This window comes from Stenella coeruleoalba (assembly GCF_951394435.1).
Source record: "Stenella coeruleoalba genome assembly, chromosome: 21".
NCBI classification, from domain to species: Eukaryota; Metazoa; Chordata; class Mammalia; order Artiodactyla; family Delphinidae; genus Stenella; species Stenella coeruleoalba.
Genome location: NC_137167.1, coordinates 32,410,982 through 32,426,161, shown reverse-complemented (window position 1 = coordinate 32,426,161; position 15,180 = coordinate 32,410,982). Strand labels below are relative to the sequence as shown.

The following is a 15,180-nucleotide window of genomic DNA, read 5'->3' as shown; positions in this document are numbered from 1 at the left end:
GACCCACCTCCTAGAGAAATAGAAATAAAAATAAACAAATGGGACCTAATGAAACTTAAAAGCTTTTGCACGGCAAAGGCGACCATAAACAAGACGGAAAGACAACCCTCAGAATGGGAGAAAATATTTGCAAAGGAAGCAACAGACAAAAGATTAATCTCGAAAATATACAAGCATCTCATGCAGCTCAATATCAAAAAACCAAACAACCCAATCCAAAAATGTGCAGAAGACCTAAATAGACATTTCTCCAAAGAAGATATACAGAGTGCCAACAAACACATGAAAGGATGCTCAACATCACTAATCATTAGAGAAATGCAAATCAAAACCACAATGAGGTATCACCTCACACCACTCAGAATGGCCATCATCAAAATATCTACAAACAATAAATGCTGGATAGGGTGTTGAGAAAAGGGAACCCTCTTGCACTGTTGGTGGGAATGTAAATTGATACAGCCACTTTGGAGAACAGTATGTGGGTTCCTTAAAAAACTAAAAATAGAACTACCATATGACCCAGCAATCCCACTACAGGGCATATACCCTGAGAAAGCCATCATTCAAAAAGAGTCATGTGCCACAATGTTCATTGCAGCTCTATTTCCAATAGTCAGGACATGGAAGCAACCTAAGTGTCCATTGACAGATGAATGGATAAAGAAGATGTGGCACATATGTACAATGGAATATTACTCAGCCATAAAAGGAAACGAAATAGAGTTATTTGTAGTGAGGTGGATGGACCTAGAGTCTGTCATACAGAGTGAAGTAAGTCAGAAAGTAAGCATACAAATGGCGTGTGCCTGCACATATATATGGAATTTAAAAAAAAATGTTTCTGAAGAACCTAGGGGCAGGACAGGAATAAAGATGCAGACGTAGAGAATGGACTTGAGGACATGGGGATGAGGAAGGCTAAGCTGGGACGAAGTGAGAGAGTGGCATGGACGTATATACACTACCAAATGTAAAATAGTCAGTGGGAAGCAGCCGCGTAGCACAGGGAGATCAGTTTGGTGCTTTATGTACACCTATAGGGGTGGGATAGGCAGGGTAGGAGGGAGATGCAAGAGGGAGGAGATATGGAGATGTATGTATATGTATAGCTGATACACTTTGTTATAAAGCAGAAACTAACACAGCATTGTGAAGCAATTATACTCCAATAAAGATGTTAAAAAAGATAGTTTAAAGCAATAGGCAGTAATTTTCCAATGCTATCTTTTAATAATCAAACACATTTTTAATAACTCAAAGTTTAATTCATTTAATGAAATGGAGGACGTTTATCCTTAATTCTTGGACAAATGAGATTTTTCATCACTGATGGCAATGCTGTAGTTTGGGTGAAATATCAATATCAGTCTTATGATGCAGGCTTATTTTTTCTGCAACACCAAATGCCTTACACTTGCTTGAACATTTATGACACCTATTGTCTTAGTCAGTTTGGACTGCTATAACAGAATACTGTACACTGGAAGGTTTAAGCAACAGACATTTATTTTTCACAGTTCTGGAGGTTTAGAGGTCTAAGATTAAGATGCAGGCAGATATGGTTGTGTGATGAGGCCTTGGCCTGCAGATGGCCATTTCCTGCTGTGTCCCCACATGGCAGAAAGAGGGGGAGCAAGCTCTCTAGTCTCTGCTTGTAAGGGCACTAATCTCATCAGGAGGACCCCACTCACATGACCTCATCTAAACTCTCCTGAAGACCCCATTTCCCAATACTATCACATTGGGATTTAGAGCCGTAACATATGAATTTGGAAGGAATGTGAACATTCAGTCCTTAACACCTGTCTTGCTCCATCTTTGCTCTGTGCACTTTAAGAATGTGGGCAGAGATATTTGTAGTTTCTATATTAGTAAACTTGTTGAATTAGAATATTGGTTCATTCTAGCAAACATTCTAAATTCATCATAAAGTTGATTTTGTATCTTTTTATGTTTTAAATATGAAGTATCATATATTTTTAGAAAGCAGTATTTCCTTTATAAAATAAACACAATATTTACACTTTCTTCTGACGTACTTCTGATGTGTGTTCACATTTACCCTTTTCATTGAATATACAGTTATTCTGCATTTTTAACTTCAGCACATGTAATACAAGAAAAAACAGAAGAATGTGTATATTTTCCATCCCAAGAAGGCTTATACAACTAATCTTTCATTTTAAAGTAAATATTAATTTTTATTCTGTTCTTTCTCTCACTTTTATTATTTTTCTGCCATTTAAATTCTCAGGAAATTTGAGAATTAGGGGAATATAAATTTAAAAAAAAACACTTTTATTGTTTAAATAAGAACAACACCTGATAACTACAAGTCCTTTATAATAAAAAAGTATATATATAATTATAAGATACATAATTACAAAGCTTTCATTAATATTTCTTTTCCATAATTATTCTCTTGTAATATATTTAGAGTTTATTCTCATACCTTGTAACTGGATGGCTTTCACTATCTCCTGTTCATCAGTGTAGAACAAATTATTCATGTTTCAGTACTCCAGTAATGAGATGTCAGCCCATAATCCTTGCTGTTGAAGGGATTGTCAGAAATGATTGAATCCTTGGTGATGTGACCTCAATGCCGTTTAAAGCTTGCCCTCGTAAGAGAGTACATGCTCTCTGAGAAGCCCCTTTTCTTCTTAGCTTTTTTTTTGTTTTGCATAATATTATACATGTATGTGCATAATTCAAACTGAAAATCAATTCAGCAATAACTGTATACATGTGGAACATTTATTAACCACTATTTATTTTGAACACTCACTGTGAAGATATATGGATATCATATTAATTTTTATTTCATAAAATCCAGCATGGTTCGTTGGGGCTGCTAATTTTCAGTTGCTCCATGGTAGATGTGTTTGCCTGCTATTAGGAAGTTTGTTTGCTTAGTTATTTAAGTATTATGCCTTTGATAATTATTTAAGTGAGTAAAAAATCCACCAAAAGGATTTTATATCCATGAGAGTTTCCGTTGTCATAAGTTTGCAAACCAGAGGCGTTACGTATTAGGGTCCCGCCAGCAAAACAGAACCAATACAGTACATATATTACAAGACTTACTGTAAGGAATGGCATTACAGAATGGTGTGGGCTGGCTAAGCAGTTCTGAAATTTACAGGGCAGGCCTTCAGGAAGAGCAGCCTGGAACTCTCAGGCAAGAGCTGAAGCTGCAGTCCATAGGCAAGTTCTTTTTCAGGGAAACCTCAATTCTACTCTTAAAACCTTTAAAATGATTGAATCAGGTTCACCCAGATTATCTAGGATAATCTCCTTTACTTAATGTCAACTCATTATGGACCTTAATCACATCTACAGAGTATGTCAGAGCAATACCATGAAAAATAGTGTTTGATTGAGTAATTGGGTACTGTAGTCTAGAAAGTTGACACGGAAAACTAAACATTACAGGTTATTTCCTATTTTTACAGGATTAGTATTCGCCTGATTCATGAATGATGAAGCTATGAGTGCTTAACTCAAGTCTCAATGAGCTTAATTCACATCACTGGGAGGGAGGAGGTACCGTAATATCTTGAAAAGTTTAGTTTTACATATTCAATTTCAGTACTACTTATTTTGATATATATATATTTCAGTACTACTTATAAATTTTGAGATCTTAGGGCTGGTTAATGCTTAAAGTTTCAACAGATTTTATACATCATACTTTGACCAAGATCTAGTTGCAATTATATAAGAAGACTTAATTGTGCTTATAACCATATATTGAAAAATTCAAATCAACTTATGGACATAGTCCAAATTTAGCTCATTCATTCTGTATTAGTCATGCATATAGATTAAATATATAAATAATAAATAACAGAGGTAGGTCAGTAAGTATAAGAACTTTTTAGCCTAAATGGCACAGAATAGATATTCAGAATTCATCTTTCACTTAAAAACTTTATGATTTAGGAGGTTAATGGGCAGTGACTAAGGCATAGTACTTCTAGCTTGGGAACTTCATTTCAAATGGTAAGAAACCTCACGCCCGATACTTTATGCTTCAAATTTTCTTTCTGTTTTTTACTTAAAAGTACCTTTTTATTTTACAAATCTAATATATCTCTAAATCCCTCTACTCCTTTTCTTTATAGTATGGGTAGTTTCCTATTGCTTCATAACAAATTAGTACAAATTTTGTGGCTTGAAACAAAAGTTTACTATCTCACAATTTCTGTGGGATTATGAGGTAACTCGGTTCGTTACTGAGGGTCTCACTAGGCTGAAATCAAGGTGTCAGCCATGGTTGCTCTCTCATCTGAGGCTCAAAAGTTTTCATCCAACTGGTTGTCGTCAGAATTCAGCTCCCTGCACTTGTAGAAATGGAAGTTCCATTTTCTTGCTGAATATTGGCAAGGGGCTGCTCTCAGCACCTAGGGGCCACCTGTAGGTTCTTGCCACGTGGTGCCCTCCATAGACAGTTCACAGCACATGTATTTGTTTGTCAGAGGCTGGGAGGAGTGTACCTCTTGCTTTGAATGTGTCTGCTGCTTTGAGTCTCTTTAAAAGGTTCACCTGATTAGGTCAGTCCTGCCCATGGTAATCTCTCTCTTGGTTAAAACAAAGTCAACTGATTAGGGACTTTAATTATATCTGCAAAACGGAATCACATATGCCAACATTTGAATTATCTAATCACCTGTTAAGATTCTCTTATTATCTTCAACTCTGAGTGAATATATAGGCTTCCACAAGACACTAAAAACCAAAAAATGAACAAAACAAAACAACACAAGGCAGAGCCAGTTTCACTGTGAGAGAAGGTTTACATCTGTCCATTAAAAAAAACGTGTATTTTACACATACACACATATACGAGTGTGTATATTTACTCACATTTAATCAATAAATAAAACTTACTATTACCAAGGGCTGTTCTCCAATGGCAATTGAATAGATGAAAGGATATGATTTTCAAGTAGGTTTTAAATTTGCAAAGCATCTATTAATAAAGTATATGAAGGAAAATTATGAATAGTATAACTTATTATTACCCTCCAAAATTTAAATTTTAAAAATAAATCATAAGTACTCCTTTGTAGATTTGAAGTCCTTTGAGGAAGTGTTATGCTTCATTTATACATTATACCATTTTACTGTTGCTGTTCAATAATTACATATTGTTACCATTTTTAATGTAGTTATGCTTTCTTTTATGGTTTTAAGAATCAGCTTATTGTTACATGGAATAAATGTATTTCAGTTTCATGTTACTTGGAAAAGTAATGGATGAATCGAATTGTACTTCATGGACACTCATCCCCTCTGAGGCGTTCAGTTGGTATTGAACACTGCAATACTAACTGCTTTGATACACTCGATATTGCCCTGAGTCCAAAAAACTTATTCCTCAGAACACTTACACAAAGGAGTAATGTTTCCTAGTAGAAACAAGCAATATACATTATGAAATATTTTGAAAGGAAATTAGAATCTGTCACTACTTAATCTATGAACTCACATTTTTATGAGAAAAGGATTTAAAATTGTTACAGAATAGTGAGTGGTACATTAACCACAAATGTAATAATTATTAGTGACTTTTTGACTGTATAAAATTAAGATCATACTTGAGCAACTTACTGCAAAAAATAGGTGGAAAATTAAAGTATAGGTTTTTAAAATGTAATTATCCAGCAATAATGGAAAGCAAATTGTTTGCTTATAATAATTACTATTTAAAAATGCTTGCCTGAATTAAAAATAATTTAGTAGCTGCAGCTATGATTAGATAAGTAGAAAGATGTCAAGGTAATAATACAATATGTAAAGTTATAATATGAAGTACAAATATATAAAGGTAGCAAAATAAACATTACCAGACATAAGAATTAATGAAATGAATATTGGCAACAATATAATTAGATGTCCTAAAAATGTAAAGGTGAGATTTTTATAAAGCATATTAATGAGTTATCATTACTCACTAGCCTAGGTTAAAGCCTAGAGTTGACTATCACATCATAAAAACTGCTTTGCAGAATAATACGACTTTGAAACACTGTATGAGCCTGAAAAGGAAACCTTTGGGAAATGATTAATGGTAGCAATTGTATAACACACATTAGGATAAAAGTTCAACCATATAAATATTTATGTCAATTATCTAGGAATTAGATGCAAGGTTAAAACTGTATGTGCCATATGACAACTAAATACTTCAAAAGAAATATTGTTTGGAAATACAGTGGGAGACCATTCTACAAACTGGTATGTTATTGTAAGTGCATTATTATATAAGGGTTTTGATTTGATAGTGTAAGAGTAGGTTACGCAGTTCATTAGAATAAGGAATGATGCTCTTTTCTATGGGGAATTCATAAATAACCTGAACAAAGACAACTCTATAAAGCAGAAGCTTCTAGTGGTATTGCTTCTAGAACTAAGGTTTAATTTAGGAACATAAATATACAATTTTTAAAATTATTTTATCAAAAAATTTAGAACAATCTTCATATATTATATTATGAGTTAAACTATGTAAAGCTATTTAGTATGGAAAGGTAAAGGAGCAATATTGTTATATTTTAATTGTGTAGATCAACCAAAAGCACACATCAATTTTTAAAACCATGTTTTTATTTTAAAGTTGTGCAAAGTAACCCAACATAACAGAATCATCAATAAATTTATTTCCACTTTTCATTAAAGTAAAAACCTTGTGTTCACATGATTATAAATACCACAAAGGTATGTTTGGAATATGTCTAATTGAACCACTTGATTTTATTTATAATCTTTGTTTTTTATTAATAAAAAGTCACAATGGAAAAAATGTAGGAGAAAATATTTGAGGGAAGTATAAGTTCATGACATCTTAGGGAAAAAATAGTCTACATGACATAGTATATTCTCCTAATATCTTTTCCTGTATTCAATACTATATTAATAAAATATCCTTCAAAAATATGCATGTTATTAAATGTATTTATTCAATGTTAATACAAATGAACAATAATTTATTTCCAAAACATGGTGTAAACAAACAAAAAAGGGAAAATATTAAGAATGAGCAGTAATTCAGAATAGTCATGGGGGAAAAATACATCTTCAAAAATGCAAAATGTAATATGAATGAAGTGAATAGTAATGGGAAGGAGAGAAAATATTTAAGAGATCTGTTTAAACTCAGTTTCTCTTCCATTGTAATTTGCATCAGTTTATTTGCTTTCAAATTCTTATATTGAATAGTTTGCAAACTCTGTATTAAAGACTAAAACACAGCTAAACATCACTGACAACAAAAGGAGTGGGGCTGGTAATGCTAATATAATGCTGTTGAGGAAATGGATTTGACATTTTTAAATGGGATAAAATGCAAAATTCCCTCTCTGAATTTAGGCTTATTTGAGCTTAACGGAGGCTTGACATACTTCAGGGAGTAAAAGGGGGGTGGTTAGAACTAGTTTCATATATTTTGTAAAAAGAAAAATAAAGTAATACAAAAATTGAAGACGTAACTACCATTCTTTGTAATGCACCAGTGATTATTTCCTAAGTTGGATAAATAACTTTACACTGAATCCACTACAAGATGCTTTTTGACATAGTGTCAATTTTCAGTTTGTTTTCAAGTCTAATTAGATTCATACTTTTCTATGCAATTTCTGTTAGAACAATTGAGACGTTTCTAGGCTCTAACATGTTTGTTAGTAGAGTGCAATTAAATCTATTGGTTATCTTTTGTTTTACTTGCAACAATGCTTTTACATCAGGTGATACCATATCAGTATGTGATCAATGATGATTTTCATTTCTGCAGTTATTAACTAATATTTGGGGAAAATTTTCCATGTACATGATTGTTTCATTCTATTTTATATTTTTGCTATGTGAGGAGGAGTTTTAAAAGTTCTTTCCACTCAGTAGCTGAAAATATTAGATGGAGAAAGGATAAAGGAACTACTAATTGTGCTGGGAGGAGAGAGATGTATGGGACACTGAAATGATGGAGAGGCTGATGAAGACACCAGTTTTCTGTCCTTTAGAGCAGGATGAATGTTGAATCCATTTTCTAACTAGGGGTCATCAGAGAGGAGACTGTTTTTGGAGGAAGCTCATGCGATCCATGTTTTATCCATTTTGTGCTTGATTTCCTGTAGAGACATCCAATAGCAACATCAAAGAGGCAATTTTTTGGCACAAATTCAGTACAGAGCTATTTGAACTTGAAGATCACTGGCATATATGTGGTGACCGGATTGTGGTTGAAATTGCCTAGACAGAGAACATATGGAAGATGACGATCTAGAAGGAAGCTGCAAGAAACCCTACATTTCACGGCCAATTGGAAGAGAAGAACTTGCAGAGCGCATAGAAAAGAAGCAGGGTAAGTCACACATGGGGAAACTGGGGAGACTGTGATGTCATAGAAACAAGAAAGGAGTGCCTCCTCCCATATTGTGAATCTTCCTATAAATAAAGAGTGGGCTTGGGAGCATACAAAGGATTGTGCACTGGGGCAATTGTCTGATTTCAGCTTTCTCACAATTTAGGGTTTGCTAGCTTCATACTAATTTTAACAGCTCTATGTAAAACCAGTACATCACTGTCACTTTCTTGCATTTTATTCATCCTAACGCATCAATGGTTTTAGTCTCCAACTATAAAGAGCCAGGACCCTATTTTAAAATACAATTTCCTTATATTCTATAAAAGAAATAATTACAGAGCAATCACCAGCAGGAATGGTTGAGTCCTTTCTAGTAAAGAATTACAAAGGAACTACAAAACTAAAAACTTTTACTGTTAATGTATCATTAATCTCAGTTCCATTTCCTTCTCCAAGGGGAGGCTTATTAGGGGAAGGGTTAATGACACTGACCTCAGACACCTGCAGTTATGTCCATTCTATCTAATCACTTGACCAGTAAAGAGTGTGAGTAGTAATATCATGCATTCATGGATTCTAGGCTTATTGGACCTTCAGTGCTATTTTGGCCTCATAAATGTTCTGTTACTAATATCTGCTAAGTGTTAAGGGATTTTATTCAGAGTCAGTGATGACATCTGAGAAACTACTCATCACATGTGAATTCTCAGAACTCAGGTGACTATATCATGATGGGAGATCGTTTCAGATATTGCATCAGGTAACAGAAAGAATAAAAGCGTACTTTTTAAAAGCCATCTGGTGTATTATTTCGAATTGTATTGTGAAGCCAGTTGTATTGGAAAGTGTTGCCTTGAACTTCCCTTTTAAATGATAGTACATTGAAATTGCTCTTCATTATTCACTCCCATCAGTTGCCATCCCCAGGGAATAGATTAACCCTAAAATGTGAATCTAATTCTTTCTTAACACTTTCTAAGCAAATGTTTAAATTCTATCAACGTTTAATTTATTTTTGAATTTTATTTACTTTTTTATACAGCAGGTTCTTATCTATTTTATGCATATTATTGTATACATGTCCATCACAATCTCCCAATTCATCCCACCTCCACCACGCCCCACCCCACCCTGACCTTTCCCCCCTTGGTGTCCGTATGTTTCTTCTCTACATCTGTGTCTCTATTTCTGCCCTGAAAACCACTTCATCTATACCATTTTCCTAGATTCCACATATATGCGATAACATATGATATTTGTTTTTCTCTTTCTGATTTATTTCACTCTGTATGACAGTCTCTAGGTCCATCCACGTCTCTACAAATGACCCAGTTTCGTTCCTTTTTATGGCTGAGTAATATTCCATTCTGTATATATACCACATCTTCTTTATCCATTCGTCTGTCGATGGGCATTTAGGTTGCTTCCATGACCTGGCTATTGTAAATAGAGCTGCAATGAACATTGGGGTGCATGTGTCCTTTTGAATTATGGTTATCACTGGGTATATGCCCAGGAATGGGATTCCTGGATCATATGGTAATTCTATTTTTAGTTGTATAAGGAACCTCCACACTGTTCTCGATAGTGGCTGTATCAATTTACATTCCCACCAACAGTGCAAGAGGGTTCCCTTTTCTCCACACCCTCTCCAGCATTTATTGTTTATAGATTTTCTGATGAATCCCATTCTGACAGGTGTGAGGTGATACCTCATTGTAGTTTTGATTTACATTTCTCTAATAATTAGTGATGTTGAGCAGCTTTTCATGTGCTTCTTGGCCATCTGTATGTTTCCTTAGGAGAAATGTCTGTTTAGGTCTTCTGCCCATTTTTGGATTGGGTTGTTTGTTTCTTTAATATTGAGCTGCATGAGCTGTTTATATATTTTGGAGATTAATCCTTTGTCCATTGCTTCATTTGCAAATATTTTCTCCCATTCTGAGGATTGTCTTTTTGTCTTGTTTGTAGTTTCCTTTCCTGTGCAAAAACTTTTAAGTATCATTAGGTCCCATTTGTTTATTTTTGTTTTTATTTCCATTACTCTAGGTGGTGGATCAAAAAAGATCTTGCTGTGATTTATGTCAAAGAGTGTTCTGCCTAAGTTTTCCTCTATGACTTTTATAGTGTCTGTTCTTACATTTAGGTCTTTAATGCATTTTGAGTTTATTTTTGTATATGGTGTTAATTTCATTCTTTTACATGTAGCTGTTCAGTTTTCCCAGCACCACTTATTGAAGAGACTGTCTTTTCTCCATTGTATATCCTTGCCTCCTTTATCATAGACTAGGTGACCATAGGTGCATAGGTTTATCTCTGGGTTTTCTATCCTATTCCATTGATCTATATTTCTATTTTTGTGTCAGTACCATATTGTTTTGGTTACAGTAGCTTTGTAGGATAGTCTGAAGTCAGGAAATCTGACTATTTCAGCTTGGTCTTTTTCCCTCAAGATTGCTTTGGCTATTTGGGGTCTTTTGTGTCTCCATACAAATTTTAAGATATTTTATTCTAGTTCTGTAAAAAATACCATTGGTAATTTGATAGGGGTTGCATTGAATCGGTAGATTGCTTTGGGTAGTAGAGTCATTTTCACAATATTGATACCTCCAATCCAAGAACATGGTATATGTCTCCATCTGTTTGTATCCTCTTTGATTTCTTTTATCAGTGTCTTATCATTACCTGAGTACAGGTCTTTTACCACCTTAGGAAGGCTTATTCCTATGTATTTTATTTTTTTTTGCAATGGTGAATGGGATTGTTTCCTTAATTTCTCTTTATGATCTTTCATTGTTAGTGTATAGGAATGCAAGGGATTTCTGTGCATTAATTTTGTATCCTGCCTTTACCAAACTCATTGATTACTCTAGTAGTTTTCTTGTAGCATCTTTAGGATTCTCTGTGTAGAGTATCATGTCATCTGCAAATAGTCACAGTTTTACTTCTTCTTTTGCAATTTGTATTCCTTTTATTTCTTTTTCTTCTCTGATTTCTGTGTCTAGGACTTCCAAAACTATGCTGAATAATTGTGGCAAGAGTGGACATCCTTGTCTAGTTCCTGACCTTAGAGGAAATACTTTCAGTTTTTCACAATTGAGAATGATGTTTGCTGTGGGTTTGTCGTATATGGCCTTTATTATGTTGAGGTAGGTTCCTTCTATGCTCACTTTCTGGAGAGTTTTTATCATAAATGGGTGTTGAATTTTGTCAAAAGATTTTTCTGTATCTATTGAGATGATCATATGGTTTTTCTTCTTCAATTTGATAATATGGTGTATCACATTGATTTGCGTATATTGAAGCATCCTTGCATCCCTGGGATAAATCCCACTTGATCATGGTGTATGATCCTTTTATTGTGATGTTGGATTCTGTTTCCTAGTATTTTGTTGAGGATTTTTGCATCTATATTGACCAGTGATATCCGTCTGTAATTTTCTTTTTTTGTAGTATCTTTTTCTGGTTTTGGTATCAGGGTGATGGTAGCCTCATAGAATGAGTTTGGGAGTGTTCCTTCCTCTGCAATTTTTTGGAACAGTTTGAGAAGGATTGGTGTTAACTCTTCTCTAAATGTTTGATAGAATTCACCTCCATGTGTTTGTGTTTTTCACGTTTTTTTCCCCTGTCATTTATTGCTAATCTCAGTGCTCTGGTTGGAAAAGACACTTGATATGATTTCAATTTTCTTAAATTTACCAGGGCTTGATTTGTGACCCAAGATGTGGTCTTCCTACAGAATGTTCCATGTGCACTTGAGAAGAAAGTGTAATCTGCTGTTATTGGATAGAATGTCCTATAAATATCAATTAAATCTATCTGGTCTGTTGTGTCATTTAAAGCTCGTGTTTCCTAATTAATTTTCTGTCTGGATGACCTGTCCATTAGTGTAAGTGAGGTGTTAAAGTGCCCCACTATTTTTGTGTTACTGTTGATTTCCTCTTTTACAGCTGTTAGCAGTTGCCTTATGTATTGAGGTGCTCTTATGTTAAGTGCATATATATTTATAATTGTTATATCTTCTTCTTGGATTGATCCCTTGATCATTATGTAGTGTCCTTCCTTATCTCTTGTAGCATTCTTTATTTTAAACTCTATTTTATCTGATATGAGTATTGCTACTCCAGCTTTCTTTGGATTTCCATTTGCATGGAATATCTTCTTCCATCCCCTCACTTTCATTCTGTATGTACCTCTAGGTCTGAAGTGGGTCTCTTGAACAGAGCATATATATGGCTCTTGTTTTTGTATTCATTCAGCGAGCCTGTGTCTTTTGGTTGGAGCACTTAATCCATTCACATTTAAGGTAACTATCGATATGTATGTTCCTATTACCATTTTCTTAATTGTTTTGGGTTTGTTTTTGTAGGTCCTTTTCTTCTCTTTTGTTTCCCACTTAGAGAAGTTCCTTTAGCATTTGTTGAGGAGCAGGTTTGTTGGTGCTGAATTCTGTTAGCTTTTGCTTGTCTGTAAAGCTTTTGATTTCTCCATCAAATCTGAATTAGATCCTTGCCGGGTAGAGTAATCTTGGTTGTAGGTTCTCCCTTTCATCACTTAAATGTATCGTGCCACTCCCTTCTTGCTTGTAGAGTTTCTGCTGAGAAATCAGTTGTTAACCTTATGGGAGTTCCCTTGTATGTTATTTGTCCTTTTTCCTTGTTGCTTTTAATAATTTTTCTTTGTCTTTAATTTTTGTCAATTTGATTACTATGTGTCTCGGTGTGTTTCTCCTTGGGCTTATCCTGCCTGGGACTCTGTGTTTCCTGGATTTGGGTGGCTATTTCCTTTCCCATTTTACAGAAGTTTTTGACTATAGTCTCTTCAAATATTTTCTCGGGCCTTTCTCTCTCTCTTCTTCTTCTGGGACTCCTATAATGCGAATGCTGGTGTGTTTAATGTTATCCCAGAGGTCTCTTAGTCTGTCTTCATTTCTTTTCATTCTTTTTTTCTTTATTCTGTTCCACGGCAGTAAATTCCACCATTCTGTCTTCCAGGTCCCTTATCCGTTCTTCTGCCTCAGTTATTCTGCTATTGATTCCTTCTAGTGTATTTTTCATTTCAGTTATTGTATTGTTCATGTCTGTTTGTTTCTTCTTTAATTCTTCTAGGTGTTTGTTCTTTAATTCTTCTAGGTGTTTGTTAAACATTTCTTGCATCTTCTTGATCTTTGCCTCCATTCTTTTTCCGAGGTCCTGGATTATCTTCACTATCATTATTCTGAATTTTTTTTCTGGCAGGTTGCCTCTCTCCACTTCATTTAGTTGTTTCTCTAGGGTTTTACCTTGTTCCTTCATCTGATACATAGTCCTCTGCCTTTTCATCTTGTCTATCTTTCTGTGAATGCGGTTTTTTTTCACAGCCTGTAGGATTGTAGTTCTTCTTGCTTCTGCTGTCTGCCCTCTGGTGGATGAGGCTATCTAAGAGGCTTGTGCAAGCTTCCTGTTGGGAGGGACTGGTGGTGGGTAGAGCTGGGTGTTGCTCTGTGGACAGAGCTCAGTAAAACTTTAATCCACTTGTCTGCTGATTGGTGAGGCTGTGTTCCTTCCCTGTTGGTTTGGCCTGAGGCGAGCCAGCACTGGAGCCTACAGCAGGCCCATTTGTGGGGCTAATGGCGGACTCCTGGAGGGCTCACACCAAGGAGTACTTTCCAGAACTTCTGCTGCCAGTGTCCTTATCCCCATGGTGAGCCACAGCCACAGCCAGCCTCTGCAGGAGACCCTCCAACACTAGCAGGTTGGTGTGGCTCAGTCTCCTATGGGGTCACTGCTCCTTCCCCTGGGTCCCAATGCGCACACTACTTTGTGTGTGCCCTCCAAGAGTGTAATCTCTTTTTCCTCTAGACCTGTTGAAGTCCTGCAATCAAATCCCGCTAGCCTTCAAAGTCTGATTCTCTGGGAATTCCTCCTCCTGTTGCTGGACCCCCCAGGTTGGGAAGCCTGACGTGGGGCTCAGAACCTTCCCTTCAGTGTGTGGACTTCTGTGGTATAAGTGTTCTCCAGTTTGTGAGTCTCCCACCCAGCGGTTATGGGATTTGATTTTATTGTGATTGCGCCCCTCCTACCGTCTCATTGTGGCTTCTCCTTTGTCTTTGGATGTAGGCTATCTTTTTTGGTGAGTTCCAGTGCCTTTCTTTCAATGGTTGTTCAGCAGTTAGTTGTGATTCCTGTGCTCTCGCAAGAGGGAGTGAGCAAGCTGACATTCTGACCAGGTCGTATTCCAATTCCAGATAGTTTCCCATTGATCAGGATGAATCTAAATGCCTGCGCATATCATACAGACTCTCCTTGATATCATTTTACGCCTATTGTCCAGTTTGGTATCCAATGTATTTCTCTCCATTCCAGCTACACGGCGGTTTGCTGTTCTCTGAACCTGCCATATTAGTTTATGCTTCTATTCCTTTGGATTCGCCCCTTTACATAATTGGAGTACTGCTTCCTCCTTCTGTGTATGTCAAGTTCCCACAAATATTCTAACCCTCTCTCAAGTCCTACTGACTCCTATCATCCTTCCTCCAAGTTCCCACTTCACTCTAATTGAGATTGTCTTTCTCTACTTCACTGTAAGAAACTTAGAAAGTGGTCAGTTTTATTGTTTTTACATTAAATGGTAATAATCAAAACAGTATCAAATATGGGTTACATATTTTGTTATAATGTGAAGGTAAGGAACAAGTAGAAATTGATGTAGAGAGTATGAATTTTTCTGACAGAAATAAAATGGCAATAAGTGAATATGCTAGAAATAATATACTCATAGTGGGCAGTAAAGTTTTCAGCATTCGTGAAAGTTATGAGTTTAGAAAGAATAAA

At 35.5% G+C, this 15,180-nt stretch overlaps 1 long non-coding RNA gene across 1 annotated transcript in view; it reads left to right on the top strand.

The window, feature by feature from the left end:
* Positions 1–15,180, top strand: part of LOC307179610 — a 305,248-nt gene that overhangs the window by 268,821 nt on the left and 21,247 nt on the right. The window contains exon 7 of the long non-coding RNA XR_013825443.1: positions 8,139–8,365. This is a non-coding gene — a long non-coding RNA (uncharacterized lncRNA). The remainder of the gene's footprint in view (positions 1–8,138; positions 8,366–15,180) is intronic.